General features: G+C 33.3%; 1 protein-coding gene across 2 annotated transcripts in view; it reads right to left on the bottom strand.

The window, feature by feature from the left end:
* The window catches only part of TTC27 (tetratricopeptide repeat domain 27), a 206,607-nt gene that overhangs the window by 118,366 nt on the left and 69,836 nt on the right, over window positions 1–18,405 (bottom strand). The window lies entirely within an intron of this gene.

Raw genomic sequence — 18,405 nt, 5'->3', positions numbered from 1 at the left:
ACTCCCAGGTTATTTAAAGATTATTTGAAGTTTCGTTTATATTTATTTGTATTAAGGATTTTGATAGCATGAAACTACAAAGATTCTGGCATGAACAAAATTGACTCAACTAGGATTAGAAAAGGGAAGGGATCAATTGAGAAAAAAAAAATTGTCAACCATAAAGGTTGACATAAAGTCTTGATATCCAATATATTTAAACATTTAATAGAAATATTAAGTTCAAAAGCCATTTCCCAATGGTCAAAGAAAATTAAATAATTGTCAAAACAACTGGCTCAAATAACCTTATAAAATAATATTCCAAATCACAAATAAGCGAAATGCAAAACAACACCACTCTGAAGTTTCATCTCATACTCATTAAATTGGCAAAGTTGACAAAAGATGAAAAGTCAGTGTTGGAGGGGTTATAAAAAGACCGGCATATCAATGAATTGTTGATAAAGTTGTGAATTGTTTCAAACATTTTGTAATGCAATCTAGAATCATGTAAACAAATTGAATTGGCCCAATCATCCTCAAATTTAATTTGGAATCATACAAAGAAACTGATTAAAATGTTCCTAGCCTTTGACCTAGAAAATTCTTTGACCTAGAAAATTCTTTGACCAAGAAATTCAAGGACAAAAAGAAAGGCCTCATAAAAATAAAACTAATTAGTTTTGGTTTTTTTTTTTTTTTTTGTAACTAACAAATATAAACAAAGTAAATGCCCATCAACTAGTGAATGGCTAACCAAACTATAATACATGACATAATGGAAAACTGTTACTTTACAATAGAAATACGAATATGATGAATATAGAGAAACATGGGAAGAAATACATGAAATAACATAAACTGAAGTAAACAGAACCAAGAAAACAATATAAATAGAACAACAACAAAATAAAAAATGAAAGCTCAAAAAAAACAGTAAATAGTTCACATCTCCAAAAAAAAAAAATATGAAAGGATATCTTTCCCCTCTATCTTCTATTACTTCTTTGTGGAAATGGCAAAGAGGAAGGACTCTGGCTATGAAAAATATACAATGTCAGTCTTTTCTAATATATTAGCTTTGGTGGGCTGCTCTCCCCAGTGCTTTAATAAGGAATTGCTTGGGGAATGGGCAAGAGAAAATGGAGTATATTTCCCTTCCTAATTATCATTTATATATGTTTTGGGTGTTGTTGGGTGTTATTGGGGTTTTTTGGTGTTTTGTTTTGTTTTTTTGGTTGTTATTTATTTTCAAGGTGGAGTTTTCACATATATTGCAAATTCATTTAAAAATCCAAATTTTCCTTTAATGTTTTTACAAGCTATAGAAGAGTGTTTATGCTTATGGAAATTCCTGAATTAAGTAAATTTAAACTTTGTGATTTTTGAATATGATCTGTATTTTGAATTTAATTTAATTCAATAAGCATTTATGTACCAAACAAAATACAGTTCAAAATCATTATATAACATATTTGCTATTCTGTAAACACATTTATACTATGGATTAATTTATATCTTTCCTGTATGTGCTAATATAATTAAACAGAGGGATACAAATACCAAGAGCAGTACCATAATGGAATCCTACAAGACCTCTGTCAACTCTAACTTACCTATATTTTCCCTTCACTTAATAGCACAGAATTCTAATCTCCAAAACTTCATCCACACATATCAAGATAGCAACTATCACATAATTGTGCTAATCAAAAATCAGATAAAAGTAATCAGGATTTTAAAACACCTCTTTCAGTTCTCCTAAGCTATTATGTTTTTCCAATTTAATTATTGCTAACTTGAATTTTCTATTAAAACTAGATCACCAACATTAACTCTTGCTTTTGTGCTATATTACATAGCACTATACTATATACCAAATTTAAAAAAAAGACTTCATAAATAGATCTATGATCTCATCTAATGAAGAGTTCCACCATGGATCACAACCCATCCTATGCAATTCTTGTCTGTCATATGCCGTAATATTACAAGGAACTTCTCCAGAAAGAAAAGAAAAGAAAAGAAAAAAAAAAAGAGAGAGAGAGAAGAGCAGAGAAGTGAAGAGAAGAGAAGAGAGAAAGAAAAGAAAAGAAAAGAAAAAGAAAAACAGCAAATTAAAAATATAATTCCTAAAACTAAAGGGAAAAGGTTTTTTTAATTAAATTGAATTAATAAAACTAAGAGAGACTTTTAAAAATAAAACTAACATTTAGTTGGTCTATTTTTTTTAGAGAGGAAAACAAATTGCCAAAATCAAATGTAAAAAAAAGAAGAAATCACAACAAATAAGGAGATTTTTTTTAATTATTAGAAATTATTTAGACCAAATAAACAAAATACACCAAAAAAGTCAAATTAATTGAAATATTTATAAAAGTATAAAATACTCATAACACCATAAAAATACATAAATAGTTCAATCATAGAAAAAAGATATTAATAAGACACAAATATACTACCAAAAGAAAAGCATCCTGGATTAGATAGATTTAATTCTATCAAATTGTCAAAGAACAATCAATTCCAATATATTAAATGTTTGCAAAAAATAATAAAGGGTTTTCCCCAAATTCCTTTTATCATATAAACATATTCTCTCTAGCTAAAGCAGAGAGCAACAAAATGAAGAATAGACCAATATCTCTAATGAGCAATGATGCAAAAAATGTTTAATAAAATATTTGCAAAGAAGCTATTATACTACATGTATAACATATATATGTATATATATACATATATGAGTGCATGTACATGCATGTGCACGTGCACACACACACACACACACACACACACACACACACACACTATGATCAGCCTAAATTTACATCAAGAAAGTAGAATTCATTCAATATTGGAAAAACTATAAACATATAAATAAGGTTTATATTATTAGCCCATATTAAAAGAAAACCAAAAAATCGTATGGCTATCCCAACAGATGCATTGGAAGCTTTCAATAAATAAAAACAATCACTTCTGTTAAAGAGACTAAGTATAAGAATAAAAGGACCTTAATATAATAAATAGTATCTATCAAAAACCAAGAGCCAGCAGTATATATAATGAAGACAAACTAGAGGCCTTTTCATAAACATGTAGTAAGAGATGTTCATTATCACCACCATTAATTGCTACAGTACTGGAAATGCTACCTCAAGAGCAATAAGAGAAGAAAGCTAAACTTAGGAAATAAAAGGAAACAAAATTGTCATTTTGGGATACAAAGTATATTTAAAGAACCCCAGGGAATAAACTTAAAAAAAAAAAAATAGAAACAATTAGTAACTTCAACAAAGTACCACAAGATGAAATGGCCCATGAAATCAGTGGCCAGTTAGCCAACAAAGCCCATTAAAAGAAATAAAAAGAGAGTCCATGCAAAATAACCATAGAATGTATCTATTAATTGGAAGTTATCAAGATATATATAGGAATCATATGAAAACTGCTAGAAAACAGACTTTATTTAAAAAAAAAAAAAGACAAACCTAAATAACTGCTGATGGTAGGACCTATGCTAATATCATAAAATGAGAAATTTATTTATTTAATAACTGCCATCCAATTAAAGTTCTAAAGATTATTTTAGAGTTGTCCCCTCCCCCCAAAAAAAAAGTTAAAAGGAAAAAAATTATGTGGAAAAAAAAATACCAAGAATTCCAAAAGAAATAATGGAAGGAGAAAGGGGATGGGAAAGAAGGACATGTAATTTTATCAGATTTCAAATGATATTACAAAGCAGTAATCATCAAAATTATTTTGGTACTAGTTAAAAAAACACAAAAGTTGATTAGTAGAACAAATTAAGAACACAACATATAGAAAGAAGTAAAGAAACATAGTTACAGTGCTTTATAATTCCAAAGATCAGCACTTTGGCCAGCTAATTTAAGGATTTGATGTATAGTAGCTTGCCAAGTACTACCAAAGACCTCCAACTAATGGATAAAAGACTTGCTATCTAACAAACACAGCTAAGGAAAATGGAAAGTAATCTGACAAAAATTAAGCTCAGACTACCATCTCAAATGGTATACCAAGATAAGCTCCAGATAAATATATCATATAAATATAAAAAGTCAAATCATAAAACAAATTAGAAGAACAAGGAAAGAAATACTTTTCAGAATCAAAGCCAGGTAGAATTTATGACCATGCAAGGAACATAAAAAAATTAGAAAATATAAAATGGATTACAGGGGCTTAAATTAGAAAATGGAACAGACCTTAATGCATCATCTAATCCAAGGTAGAGGGGAACCTCTTTTCAGGCAAGGGCCATTTGGATATTTAAAACATCAGTCACAAGTCAAATAAAATTATCCATTTATAGAACTCAACAAGTAGAAAGTTATGTACTTAACTTTTAGCGCATCATTACTTGTAGTTACCTTAGCAAATTATTTCATGGACCTCATAAAACCCACAGACTGGATGTACCCTACCCCTGACCTTATCAAATCCTTTTTTTTTTTTTTTTTTAACAGATGAAGATAATATGTCCTCAGAAAAATTAAGTAACTTGGCCAAGTTTAAACAGAAAGTGAGAGTGCTGGAATTTAAATTAAGAACCTAAGACCCCAATGTAATACATCCCAATGCCTCAAAATAGACAACTTTGATTATATAGCATTATAAACAAAATGATATAGTTAAAACTACAAGGAAAATAATTAACTTGGAAAATAATATTTGTAATAAGTTTCTCTGAGAATTACTCAATAGTAAATATTTATAAAGAATGGATTCAAATTCCTAAGAACAAGAATCATCTCCAAATAGCTAAATGGTCAAAAGATAACAACATGCAGCTCAAAGGAATAAATCCAAACTATAAACAATTATATGAAAAAAAATTATCCAAATAATATTTTAAAAATGCAAATTATAAGAATTCTGAGCTTCTATCTCAAACCTATTCAAATGACAAAGATGACAAAAATGAAAAATGAGAATTGTTGAAAGGTCCAGTAGAGAACAGGCATATTATTAGAATACTGCTAATGCAGTGAATCATTATATCTTTACATAGAGCAATTTGTAACTGTGGCCAAAAAAATCACTAAATTATATATACCCTTTGGCCCATCAACATCACTACTATCAAAGAGATTAAAGAGGAAAAGGACTTATATGTATAAAAAAAATCTCTTGAACCTCTTTTTGTTTTTGACAAATAAATGAATAGAAAGATGGTTCCTGCTAACTAGGAAATGCCTAAACGATAATTTTTTTTTCAATTTTTAAAATATTTTTACTTAAAGCTTTTGAGTTCCAAATTCTATTCCTCTCTCTCTTTCCCCCTTTCCCATACCTGAGACAATAAGCAATCAGATAAAGGTTATACATATGTAATGATATAAAATATTTCAATATTAGTCAATATATATAAAAAGACTCAAAAGAAAAAGAAAAAATGAAAAATAGCATTTACAAGTAACCTCAAAAAAAAAAAAAGCCACCACAATTATGAAGATAAGAGAAAAACTTCTTGCAGAAGGCAGGATTTTAACTGAGACTTGGAGAAGCCAAAAGGAGATGAAAAGGAAAGGCATTGAAAGCATGTGGCACAGTGAAGTGCCTACAGTCAAGAGATGGAAGACCTTATTCAAAGGAGCAAATAAGGAAGTCAGTATCACTGGATTTTCTGGATCTTAACAGTAAATAGAGGGAACTAAGATATAAGAAGGCTGGAAAGGCTGGAAGGGACCAGGTTATGAAGAATTTTTAAAATTACACAGATTTTTATATATGATCCTGCAGGTAGCAAGGGAGTTTAATTAATAGGGTGTAAGGGGGCAACATGGTCAGACTTTAGGTAGATCAATTTAACAGTTGAACGAACAATGGACTGGAGTGAGGTGAAATTGAAGGCAGACAGATTTAACAGCAGATAATTGCAATAATCCAGACAGTGATGAGGATCTGTACCAGAATGGCAGCAGTAAAGAGGAGAGAAGGGGACAGGTGCGAAAGGTGCTGGGAAGGTAAAATAGCAACAGGATACTGTGGGGAAGGAGGGGTTGCCTGAGAAGAAAAAGACTAGATGACACCTGGTTTACAAATCTGGGCAACTGGGAGATTCATTAAAACATTAAGAAAAACACTGACTCTCCTGATATTGGTGTTATTTAGGCAGAGACTGGGCAACTAATTATGGGGAACTTTGCAGAGATGATTTATCCACGATGGGTGAGATGAAACTAGATGACTACTAAGGTCTCAGGCAGCTGTAGGATTTTTGATGAGAAGTAAGATTTGACTACAAAACTTTAATGTAAGAATTTTTTTCAAAGGAAGAATTTTATTTGTATTCTGTAAAAGTACATATTGACTATATCAAATACAATGTGGGAGGTCCTCATTACATCATCTTACAAAAAGAGGATTACTCATTTAAAATCTTGTGCCAAAATCATGAGACTGATCTGGAGGAGGTCCTCTGTATATGAGTCAATAGATTTTAAACAATGTTTGAAAAACATAATCTTTCTGATATATAAATTGAGCCATTTTAAGTGTAAAAGGAAATTTCCTGAAACTTACAGCTGAAAACTATACATTTTTCTTTTCAACTTGTCTTTTCTTTATAGTATTTATAATGTTACATCTTATACTTAGCAGAAAATGATCAGAAGCCATTTTTTAATCTGTTTTGCTTCCTGACTTTGCTAACTAACCAGGCCAAACTCAGTAAATCCACCACTTATTTTTTTAATTAATATCAGAATCATAGGGTAACACTTCAGGCTTTTCATGTTAAGCCAAAATCAAATGTAGTTATCTTAAAGGTTCACATAAAAGGGAGTAAATATTTTCACCAAAAAAGCTACAAAAGCAGCTTTTTTTTCTACCCTAGCAAGACGAAAGCACTGTGTACATGGTAAGCAAAACATCTTACTGAAAGTTAAAAGTAAAATGCAATCTGACAAAAAAAAAGACCTTTGAAAAAAGACCAAAGAAAAATTCTGGGAAATGATATCACTAAAGAATGCAATTCTCTTTGATCATTCTAGTTAGGAAAAACATTTAACAAAATGTTTTTTCTGTAAGGGGTCAACTTTAGATAGGGCATGTTTAAAATAAATGCTTTCCAAAGGCCGCCATCAGTGATAACATTGATAGGGCACTAATGGAGAAAAAATAAAAATATTCTAGAGCCACAATGTTATACTGCCTTTGGGGCCCATATGGGGAATAGTATTGTAAACAAGGCTATATTTTAACAAGACATTTTAATACTCTGGAAACAAAGTCCACTGGACAATGTCCAATTCAGAATGCCATGTTCAACTTGTTTCCAATTTACAGACCCTTCATTTGTCTGAAGAGGGAGAAAATAAACAAGTCAAAACCATCTCCCCCATCCTTTGTCCCCCAGTTCAAAAATGAGCTCCTCAATTAATTCAGTTAATCAGAAAACAGATGTCTTTTTTATGCAGATATAGAAAAGAAGTATCCTTCCATTACAATGAGGGTAGTGACAAGGGAAAAAACCTGACTATCAGGAATATCTACTTATTTCTTCTCCCAAAAGAAAGATGTCTTTGTCCCAAGTGCTATGAAGGAAGGAAAATATCGGGTAGCTGAAAGTAGAAACTGATTTTCCAAGAAAAACAATGATAAAAAAATACTAGAGCAGTACTATACTTGAAATACACAATGTAGGATAAATAGGCTTTTGTAAGCAGTCCCAAAGAACCTTAGCCCCCTTTTATAAGATTGTTTCAATGGGAAAATACATCAAAATTTTGTTTTTAATTCCAGGAAATGCAAAGAATTTTTTATAAAGCCTTTGGCAACATGATTTGATCACAGGTTGGGGATCAATTATATTGAATTACATTCTACATCTGGTATTATTAGAATAATGTTCTAATGCAATTCTATACAACAGTTCTTTTTTTAGTGTAAAAAGAAAAGAGAGGGAGGAAGGAAGGGAAGAAGGGAGAAAGGGAAGAAAGGAGGGAGTAAGGGAAGGAGGATGTTATTCTCATCTTTAAGACCCCAAGATCCCAGGGGCAGAGTCCAAGTTCCATTGAGAGAAGGATGAGGAAGATGGAAACAATGCAAGATTTGGAGAAAGTTGATCATATCAAAAGATTTTCATCTTTTCATCTCAGAATTTCTACAGTGAGGTCACACCTGTCCTTCTTGGTGATACTTTACCAAGTCTCTGATTTCACACATATCTCAGCAACAATTCTATTCACTCCTTACTTCCCAATTGTCTCTGTCCCAGTTGCCTTACTGCTACATTTCCCTACTTCTTGTTCCAGAATCATGATGAAATCAACTCAGCCATTGTTCCTAAAATGGTTGCATAAATCTATTCTCCAGTGACACCATCCCTATAGTTTTCAGGACCAATATATCTCTCCCAGGGCCACCACTTTTCTTTGTGTTGCTTCTCTTTATTAGAATTGTAATCATTTTGAGAACCAAGAGCTGTTTCTAGCTTTATGTTGATATTCTTAATTCCTGGCATATTTCTTGACACATAAGCATTTCATTCATTCATTCCAGAGAACAACATTGGCAATAGTTAAATTTCAAAGTTAATTTCAAATTCTGAGATATTATTACAGTGTCTTGATCCACAGTAAAACCCAAAGAAAAGGGGGAAAAAATTCTAATGGAGGCTTTTGACTAAGTCACACCAGGCAATGGCTTCCACTTCCATTTGCAATAAAGACTTCTCCCAAATGTAGCATTTGCTGTTAGTTTTCTAAAGATGTATGCTCATTTACTCTGCCACTACCAATTTGGTAATAATGTAATTATCTCTACTTTTTTAAGATGTAGAATTTTGATTTTATCCCATGACACTGGAAGAACAGACTTTTATAGCATACATCACAGTGTATAACCATGTTCTTTGGTTCAAAAAAAAAAAAAAGCTCTCCAAGTCAAATGGAAAAATATAAACAACTCCCCATCAATAAGATGTGGCACCTTAATATTCTCAAGTAAAAGACTCAAAGTACAATGAAATACTAGCTAAATAAGCCAAACTTTGGAAATTATTATTTGTCCAAAGTGTTTAGCAAAAATCAAATAAGGATAACAGGAAAATTATATATCTTAATACAATATAATCCACTAACAGAAAATAATACAACAAAGCAAAACATAAGTTCAAAAAATAATGTGTTCTTTTAAAATCTTTTAAAATTAATTAATAAAAATGTACTGCTCTTTTCTCCCCCTTAAGGCTTAAAAACAATCAAGCAAAACTTTTTTTTATTATATATATACAAATATATACATTTGCTATTATTTTATTTTACTTAATTAGGGCAAATCTAAATTCAACAAACAAATTAAACAAATCAGATGCCTAATATGTACAAGGTACTTTACAAAAATAAATAAGGGATGCTATTTTTAACTGCCTTGCTGATAGTTGGAAAGATTATCATGGGATTTGATCTTCTTTAGCACTTGTAAATCATTTTTTGATTTGCTATTTCCAGCTTCTTCAAGTTTTCAAAAGAACCACAAATTCCTTTTTATAGCTCTGGTCCCTCATCATGATAGACTCTGGTGGACTACTATCATCATCAAGAAAAAGCATTTAAGTTTCTTCTACCTACACACCTGTAAAAAATATTGCTTGTAATAAAATAACAGTCCCTTTTCAAAATTCAGCGATCTAAATATAAAGCTATTCATTGTCAACTTTTTCATTCAAAATTACAAATGTACCTTCTAGATACAATATTCAAATGAGCTCCTATTCTTGACCTCCCCACCCCCTTATTATGCTTGACAAGCATAATAATGAGCACAGAGGTGGTTTGTTTGTTTGGGTTTTTTTTTTTTTTTTTTTTTTGCAACAATGTCAAATTAAATGTTTCTGTGCTAATTTTTAGAGCTGTATGTTTGTTTATGGGGCAGTTAGGTACCACAGTGGATTGAGCTCTGGACCTTCATTCAAATTTGATCTTTGACATTTACTAGCTGTGTGACCCTGGGCAAATCACTTAACCCTATTTGCCTCAGCTCTTTATCTGAAAAAATGAGGAGAGAAGAAAATTTCCTGGAGAAGGAAATAGCAAACCATTCTAGTATCTTTGCCAAAAAAAACCCTAAATGGGGTCAGAAAGAGATATAACACAACTGGAACAACTCAAAAACAACAATCATCCTTGTTTTTCAGTGTTTATGGATGAGATGGAAACAATGAACACCCCACCAAACTCACATTACCTTTAGCAGTAATAATAAAACATTTGAATTGTCTATTTAAAGTAATTTATCAAATTAATTTTAGTCTTATTTTAAAAGTTATTGTCAACAAATTATAGCTTAAGATTATAACGAATACTCTTACACTGTAAAAATGATGAAGATGGTTTCAGATTACATGGGAAGAATTGTATGAACTGTATAACTTTAAGAATTATATAACCAGAAGTGAATAGAACCAGAACAATTTATACTACAACAGCACTATTAAAAAAAATTTCAATAGCAGTAATAGTCTAACTATACAGGAGAGTATTTTACATTGAACACTAATTCCTAGTCCTAGTTTAGTGACATCTGAAAATGTCTTCTGTGACCCCAAGTTACTGCACAAAATTGTCAGAGGCCAGATGTGAATGAAGGAAAATAAGTCTTCCTGATTCCAGGTCCAGAGCTTCCTCCAGCTGCCCCAGAAACACGTATATAGTCATAAGTCCTCGAAAGAACTGATTACGTATTTGTTTTAACAACAAAAATTAATTTTGTATTGAAAACAATTTTTCACAATCACGAGATTAGAGAAGACATTCTTAGATGTCTCCAAACGAGGGTTAGGAATCAGTGTTCAAGGGAAAATAATTTTCAGATTAATTACAGATAAGCTAGTCTCGGGGTACAGAATACTTTCGAGTACATCATGCAGCAAGCTGTTGTTCATAAAGCTAAAAGATTTACTGACATTGGCAAACTGGAGGAAAAGGGTCTCAAGAAATTTGCAAACTGTTTATAACTGGGTTACTGGAGGAACTTTCCCCTTTCAAACTGAGCATACCCATTACTATAATATTTTGATTCTATAGGCATAAACATCTCCCACTAAGGAAAGATGTTCACACAATCACAAACTAGTTTGGATCCTCCCTAAGGAAAGTCTCTACTCAATTGATTATCTCCCATTTTTATATATCTTCTTTGTATGTAACTGTTTGCAGATTATCTCTCCCATTAACTACGAATTCCTAGAAGGCAAAGATTGACTTTCCCTTACTTTATTAAACCCAGCATTTAGCCCAGAGTCTAGCATATAGCAGATCCTTATTAAATGTTTACTAACTGACTGCTCTTCTGAGATAAGTGCTTTACTGGGGAAAAAGAGACTTAGGACCAATAATTTCATCACTTTAGGTAACTCCTGATAGGGGAATTCTTACTGAAAGGGGAGTCTAAAATATAGGTATTTATCAAATCTCCAAAGAATACTCAAAATAAAATTTATAAGATAATAGTGAGAACTTAAGATATGGAGAATATATATTATATATTATTAGAAATTAGATTTTAGAAATTTGGAAATTGGAAATTAGAAATATATATATACACACACATATATATATTTTAAAAGGTATAGCATTTTCCAAAATCTATAAAGAAACAGGGGGAAAGAATGGGCAGACAAGGAAGTAAGGTGGAAAGAGGAAGATAAGGGAATGATCCATGGGTTGGAGGAGGTTAAGCAATAGCAAGGCAAGTTATGGAGCAGAATTTAATTAAAGAGCCAGCAGGGGGATTTCCGGTTAAGATGGCGGAGAGGAGGCTCACAGCTGCATAAGCTCCGCGCTTTCTCTCACTATCCACTTCATTACAAGCCTCTGAATTAATGCTTGACTGAAAAAAACCCACATATACTTACCAAGAGAAGCCATCCTTGAGATTCGCCAAGAAAGGTCTGTCTTTACTGGAGGGCTGGGACGGTTTTAGATCAGGCGCAGGCGGCGGGCAGCGGCAGTGAGAGCGCGGGAGCAGACGGGAGAGGAGGTGGGGAGTGATCGCAGCCGTCTCTGCGGGGAGAGCTTCGCTACAGGTTTGGATACTTTGCTCCGGCAGCAAGTCAGCAGCCCAGCAGAGAAGCTAAAAACACCGGGGCTGAAGAATACAACCTCAAAGAGCTGGAGTCTCTCGGGACCTGGCCGCCCCCCCCTTCTCCCCCCACAGTGACTCAGCACGCTCTGGGATCTCAGAGCACAGGCGAAACACAGTCCTGCTAGTGCCTCACTGCTGCCCCCCATAGTCTGTAGAGGAAGCTCGGTAACACACCCAGCCCCTCCCCCAAAGAAAGACTCCAGTTTTTTCTGTTTTTCTTTGCTAGTTTGTCTCTGATTATTAGACAGAATGAGCAAGAAGCTGAAGAGGACTTTAACCCTTGACAGCGTCTATACAGATAGAGAGCAGACTCTAAATCCTGAGGAGACTAAAAACAGACAATCCCCAGGTGAATCCCCAAAGGAGGAGATCATCTGTTCCTCAGCACAGATGAACCTCATAGAAGTAATTAAAAAAGCTCTCACAAGGGAGCTAGAATAAAAATGGGAAAAGCAGAGTGAGGCTTGGCAAAAGAGCCTGGAGAAGTCAGTTAAAGAGAGAGTGGATAAAGAAGTAAAATCCTTGAAAAATAGGATTGGTGAACTGGAAACAGAAAATAGCTCTCTAAAAAACAAAATTGGCGAAATGGAAAAAAATTCCACAGAACAAAAGAACTCAATTGGACAATTAGAAAAAGATCTTTAAAAAGTGAGCGAAGAAAATACTTCACTGAAAATCAGGGTTGAACAAATGGAATTGAATGACTCGAGGAGACAAGAAGAATCAGTCAAGCAAATCCAAAAAAATCAAACAATGGAAAAGAATGTGAAATATCTTCTGGGGAAGACAACAGACCTGGAAAACAGATCCAGAAGAGACAATCTGAGAATCATTGGACTCCCAGAAAAGAATGATGAAAAAAAGAGCCTGGACACTATTTTCCAGGAAATTATCAAAGAGAACTGCCCAGAAGTCATAGGAACAGAGGAAAAAATAAACATTGAAAGGATTCATCGATCACCCACTGAAAGGGATCCTAAAATCAAAACACCAAGGAATATAGTGGCCAAATGCCAGAACCCTCAGATGAAGGAAAAAATATTGCAAGCGGCTAGAAAAACCCAATTCAAGTATCAAGGAGCCACAATAAGGATCACCCAGGATCTGGCAGCATCCACATTAAAAGATCGAAGGGCCTGGAATATGATATTCCGAAAGGCTAAGGAACTTGGTATGCAACCAAAAATAACTTACCCAGCGAGAATGAGCATCTTTTTCCAGGGAAGAAGATGGACATTCAACGAAGTAAGCGAATTTCATCTATTTCTGATGAAAAAGCCAGAACTTAACAAAAAGTTTGATCTACAAATATAGAACTCAAGAGAAATCTAAAAAGGTAAAGATTAATCTTGGGAACTATATTTTGACTATATAGATGTATAAAGAATAAATGTATACCTTGTTCTAGAAATTGATGTGGAAAGGATATTGTACCAGAAAAAGGGTAAAGTGGGGGTAGTACATCTCATGAAGAGGCATAGGAAACCTATTATATCTGAGAGAAAGAAGGGAGGGGGATGAATATAGTGGGTGTCTTACTGCCTTCAGAATTGGCTTTAAGTGAAAAATCTTAAGACATATTCAATCTATGGTGAAACTTCTCCCACCTCATTGAAAAGTGAGAAGGGAAAAGTGAAAAGGGAAGGAATAAGCTAAGCGGAAGGGAATACGGGAACTGGGAGGGAAAGGGGTAAGATAGGGGAAGGAACTCTAAGGCAGGGGGAGGGATACTAAAAAAGGGAGGGCTATGAGAAGCAAGTGGTGCTCACAAGCTTAATACTGGGAAGGGGGGGAAAGGGGAAAGAAGGGAGAAAAACATAAACCGGGGTTAACAAGATGGCAAGCAATACAGAATTGGTCATTCTAACCATAAATGTGAACGGGGTAAACTCCCCCATAAAGAGGAAGCGGTTAGCAGAATGGATTAAAAGCCAGAATCCTACAATATGTTGTTTACAGGAAACACACCTGAAGCGGGGAGATACATGCAGGTTAAAGGTAAAAGGTTGGAGCAAAATCTACTATGCTTCAGGTGAAGTCAAAAAAGCAGGGGTAGCCATCCTGATCTCAGATCGAGCTAAAGCAAAAATTGATCTAATTAAAAGAGATAAGGAAGGGCACTATATCTTGCTAAAGGGTAGCATGGATAATGAAGCACTATCTATATTAAACATATATGCACCAAGTGGGGTAGCATCTAAATTCTTAAAAGAGAAACTAAGAGAGCTGCAAGAAGAAATAGACAGTAAAACTATAATAGTGGGAGATCTTAACCTTGCACTCTCAGAATTAGATAAATCAAACCACAAAATAAATAAGAAAGAAGTCAAAGAGGTAAATAGAATACTAGAAAAGTTAGATATGATAGATCTCTGGAGAAAATGTAATGGAGACAGAAAGGAATACACTTTCTTTTCAGCAGTTCATGGAACCTATACAAAAATTGACCATATATTAGGACATAAAAACCTCAAACTCAAATGCAGTAAGGCAGAAATAGTAAATGCATCCTTTTCAGACCATGATGCAATGAAAATTACATTCAACAAAAAACCAGGGGGAAGTAGACCAAAAAATAATTGGAAACTAAATAATCTCATACTAAAGAATGATTGGGTGAAACAGCAAATCATAGACATAATTAATAACTTCACACAAGAAAACGATAATAATGAGACATCATACCAAAATGTATGGGATGCAGCCAAAGCGGTAATAAGGGGAAATTTCATATCTCTAGAGGCCTATTTGTATAAAATAGAGAAAGAGAAGATCAATGAATTGGGTTTGCAACTAAAAATGCTAGAAAAGGAACAAATTAAAAACCCCCAGTCAAACACTAAACTTGAAATTCTAAAAATAAAAGGAGAGATCAATAAAATTGAAAGTAAAAAAACTATTGAATTGATTAATAAAACTAAGAGTTGGTTCTATGAAAAAACCAACAAAATAGACAAACCCTTAGTAAATCTGATTAAAAAAAGGAAAGAGGAAAATCAAATTGTTAGTCTTAAAAATGAAAAGGGAGAACTCACCAGTAATGAAGAGGAAATTAGAGCAATACTTAGGAGTTACTTTGCTCAACTTTATGCCAATAAATTCAACAACTTAAATGAAATAGAAAAATACCTCCAAAAATATAGCTTGCCCAAACTAACAGAGGAAGAAGTAAATATCCTAAACAGTCCCATCTCAGAAAAAGAAATAGAACAAACTATCAATCAACTCCCTAAGCAAAAATCCCCAGGACCAGATGGATTTACATGTGAATTCTACCAAACATTTAAAGAACAATTAACTCCAATGCTAAATAAACTATTTGAAAAAATAGGGATTGAAGGAGTCCTACCAAACTCCTTTTATGACACAGACTTGGTACTGATACCTAAACCAGGTAGGCTGAAAACAGAGAAAGAAAATTATAGACCAATCTCCCTAATGAATATTGATGCTAAAATCTTAAATAAAATATTAGCAAAAAGATTACAGAAAATCATCACCAGGATAATACACTATGACCAAGTAGGATTTATACCAGGAATGCAGGGCTGGTTCAATATTAGGAAAACTATTAGCATAATTGACTATATCAATAACCAAACAAACAAAAACCATATGATCATCTCAATAGATGCAGAAAAAGCATTTGATAAAATCCAACATCCATTCCTAATAAAAACACTTGAGAGCATAGGAATAAATGGACTTTTCCTTAAAATAGTCAGGAGCATATATTTAAAACCATCAGTAAGCATCATATGCAATGGAGAAAAACTGGAACCTTTCCCAGTAAGATCTGGAGTGAAGCAAGGTTGCCCTCTATCACCATTATTATTTAATATCGTATTAGAAACACTAGCCTCGGCAATAAGAGTCGAGAAAGATATTAAAGGAATTAGAGTAGGCAATGAGGAAACCAAACTATCACTCTTTGCAGATGATATGATGGTATACCTAGAGAACCCCAGAGATTCTACTAAAAAGCTATTAGAAATAATTCATAATTTTAGCAAAGTAGCTGGCTACAAAATAAATCCCCATAAATCCTCAGCATTTTTATACATCTCCAACAAAACTCAACAGCAAGAGATACAAAGAGAAATTCCATTCAGAATAACTGTTGATACCATAAAATATTTGGGAATCTATCTACCAAAGGAAAGTCAGGAATTATATGAGCAAAATTATAAAAAAGTCTCCACACAAATAAAGTCAGACTTAAATAATTGGAAAAATATTAAGTGCTCTTGGATCGGCCGAGCGAACATAATAAAGATGACAATACTCCCTAAACTAATCTATTTATTTAGTGCTATACCAATCAGACTTCCAAGAAAATATTTTAATGATCTAGAAAAAATAACAACAAAATTCATATGGAACAATAAAAAGTCGAGAATCTCAAGGGAATTAATGAAAAAAAAAAATCAAATGAAGGTGGCCTAGCTGTACCTGATCTAAAATTATATTATAAAGCAGCAGTCACCAAAACCATTTGGTATTGGCTAAGAAATAGATTAGTGGATCAGTGGAAAAGGTTAGGTTCACAAGACAGAATAGTCAACTATAGCAATCTAGTGTTTGACAAACCCAAAGCCCCTAACTTCTGGGAAAATAATTCATTATTTGATAAAAACTGCTGGGATAATTGGAAATTAGTATGGCAGAAATTAGGCATGGACCCACACTTAACACCATATACCAAGATAAGATCAAAATGGGTCCATGACCTAGGCATAAAGAACGAGATTATAAATAAATTAGAGGAACATAGAATAGTTTATCTCTCAGACTTGTGGAGGAGAAAGAAATTTGTGACCAAAGATGAACTAGAGACCATTACTGATCACAAAATAGAAAATTTCGATTACATCAAATTAAAAAGCCTTTGTACAAACAAAACTAATGCAAACAAGATTAGAAGGGAAGCAACAAACTGGGAAAACATTTTCACAGTTAAAGGTTCTGATAAAGGCCTCATTTCTAAAATATATAGAGAACTGACTCAAATTTATAAGAAATCAAGCCATTCTCCAATTGATAAATGGTCAAAGGATATGAACAGACAATTTTCAGAGGATGAAATTGAAACTATTACCACTCATATGAAAGAGTGTTCCAAATCATTATTGATCAGAGAAATGCAAATTAAGACAACTCTGAGATACCACTACACACCTGTCAGATTGGCTAAGATGACAGGAAAAAATAATGATGAATGTTGGAGGGGATGCGGGAAAACTGGGACACTAATGCATTGTTGGTGGAGTTGTGAACGAATCCAACCATTCTGGAGAGCAATCTGGAATTATGCCCAAAAAATTATCAAAATGTGCATATCCTTTGATCCAGCAGTGTTTCTATTGGGCTTATATCCCAAAGAAATACTAAAGAAGGGAAAGGGACCTGTATGTGCCAAAATGTTTGTAGCAGCCCTGTTTGTAGTGGCTAGAAACTGGAAAATGAATGGATGCCCATCAATTGGAGAATGGCTGGGTAAATTGTGGTATATGAATGTTATGGAATATTATTGTTCTGTAAGAAATGACCAGCAGGATGAATACAGAGAGGCTTGGAGAGACCTACATGAACTGATGCTAAGTGAAATGAGCAGAACCAGGAGATCATTATACACTTCGACAACGATATTGTATGAGGACATATTTTGATGGAAGTGGATTTCTTTGACAAAGAGACCTGAGTTTCAATTGATAAATGACAGACAAAAGCAGCTACACCCAAAGAAAGAACACTGGGAAACGAATGTGAACTATCTGCATTTTTGTTTTTCTTCCCGGATTATTTATACCTTCTGAATCCAATTCTCCTTACGCAACAAGAGAACTGTTCGGTTCTGCAAACATATATTGTATCTAGGATATACTGCAACATATCCAACATATAAAGGACTGCTTGCCATCTAGGGGAGGGGGTGGAGGGAGGGAGGGGAAAAAAAAAATCGGAACAGAAATGAGTGTAAATATAATGTAATTATTAAATAAAAAAATTTAATAAAAAAAAAAAATAAAATAAAGCAGTAGTCACCAAAACCATTTGGTATTGGCTAAGAAATAGATTAGTGGATCAGTGGAAAAGGTTAGGTTCACAAGACAGAATAGTCAACTATAGCAATCTAGTGTTTGACAAACCCAAAGCCCCTAACTTCTGGGAAAATAATTCATTATTTGATAAAAACTGCTGGGATAATTGGAAATTAGTATGGCAGAAATTAGGCATGGACCCACACTTAACACCATATACCAAGATAAGATCAAAATGGGTCCATGACCTAGGCATAAAGAACGAGAT

The sequence above is a fragment of the Antechinus flavipes genome, chromosome 2, assembly GCF_016432865.1.
Source record: "Antechinus flavipes isolate AdamAnt ecotype Samford, QLD, Australia chromosome 2, AdamAnt_v2, whole genome shotgun sequence".
Taxonomy (NCBI): Eukaryota; Metazoa; Chordata; class Mammalia; order Dasyuromorphia; family Dasyuridae; genus Antechinus; species Antechinus flavipes.
This window is presented reverse-complemented; position numbering and strand designations above follow the sequence as displayed.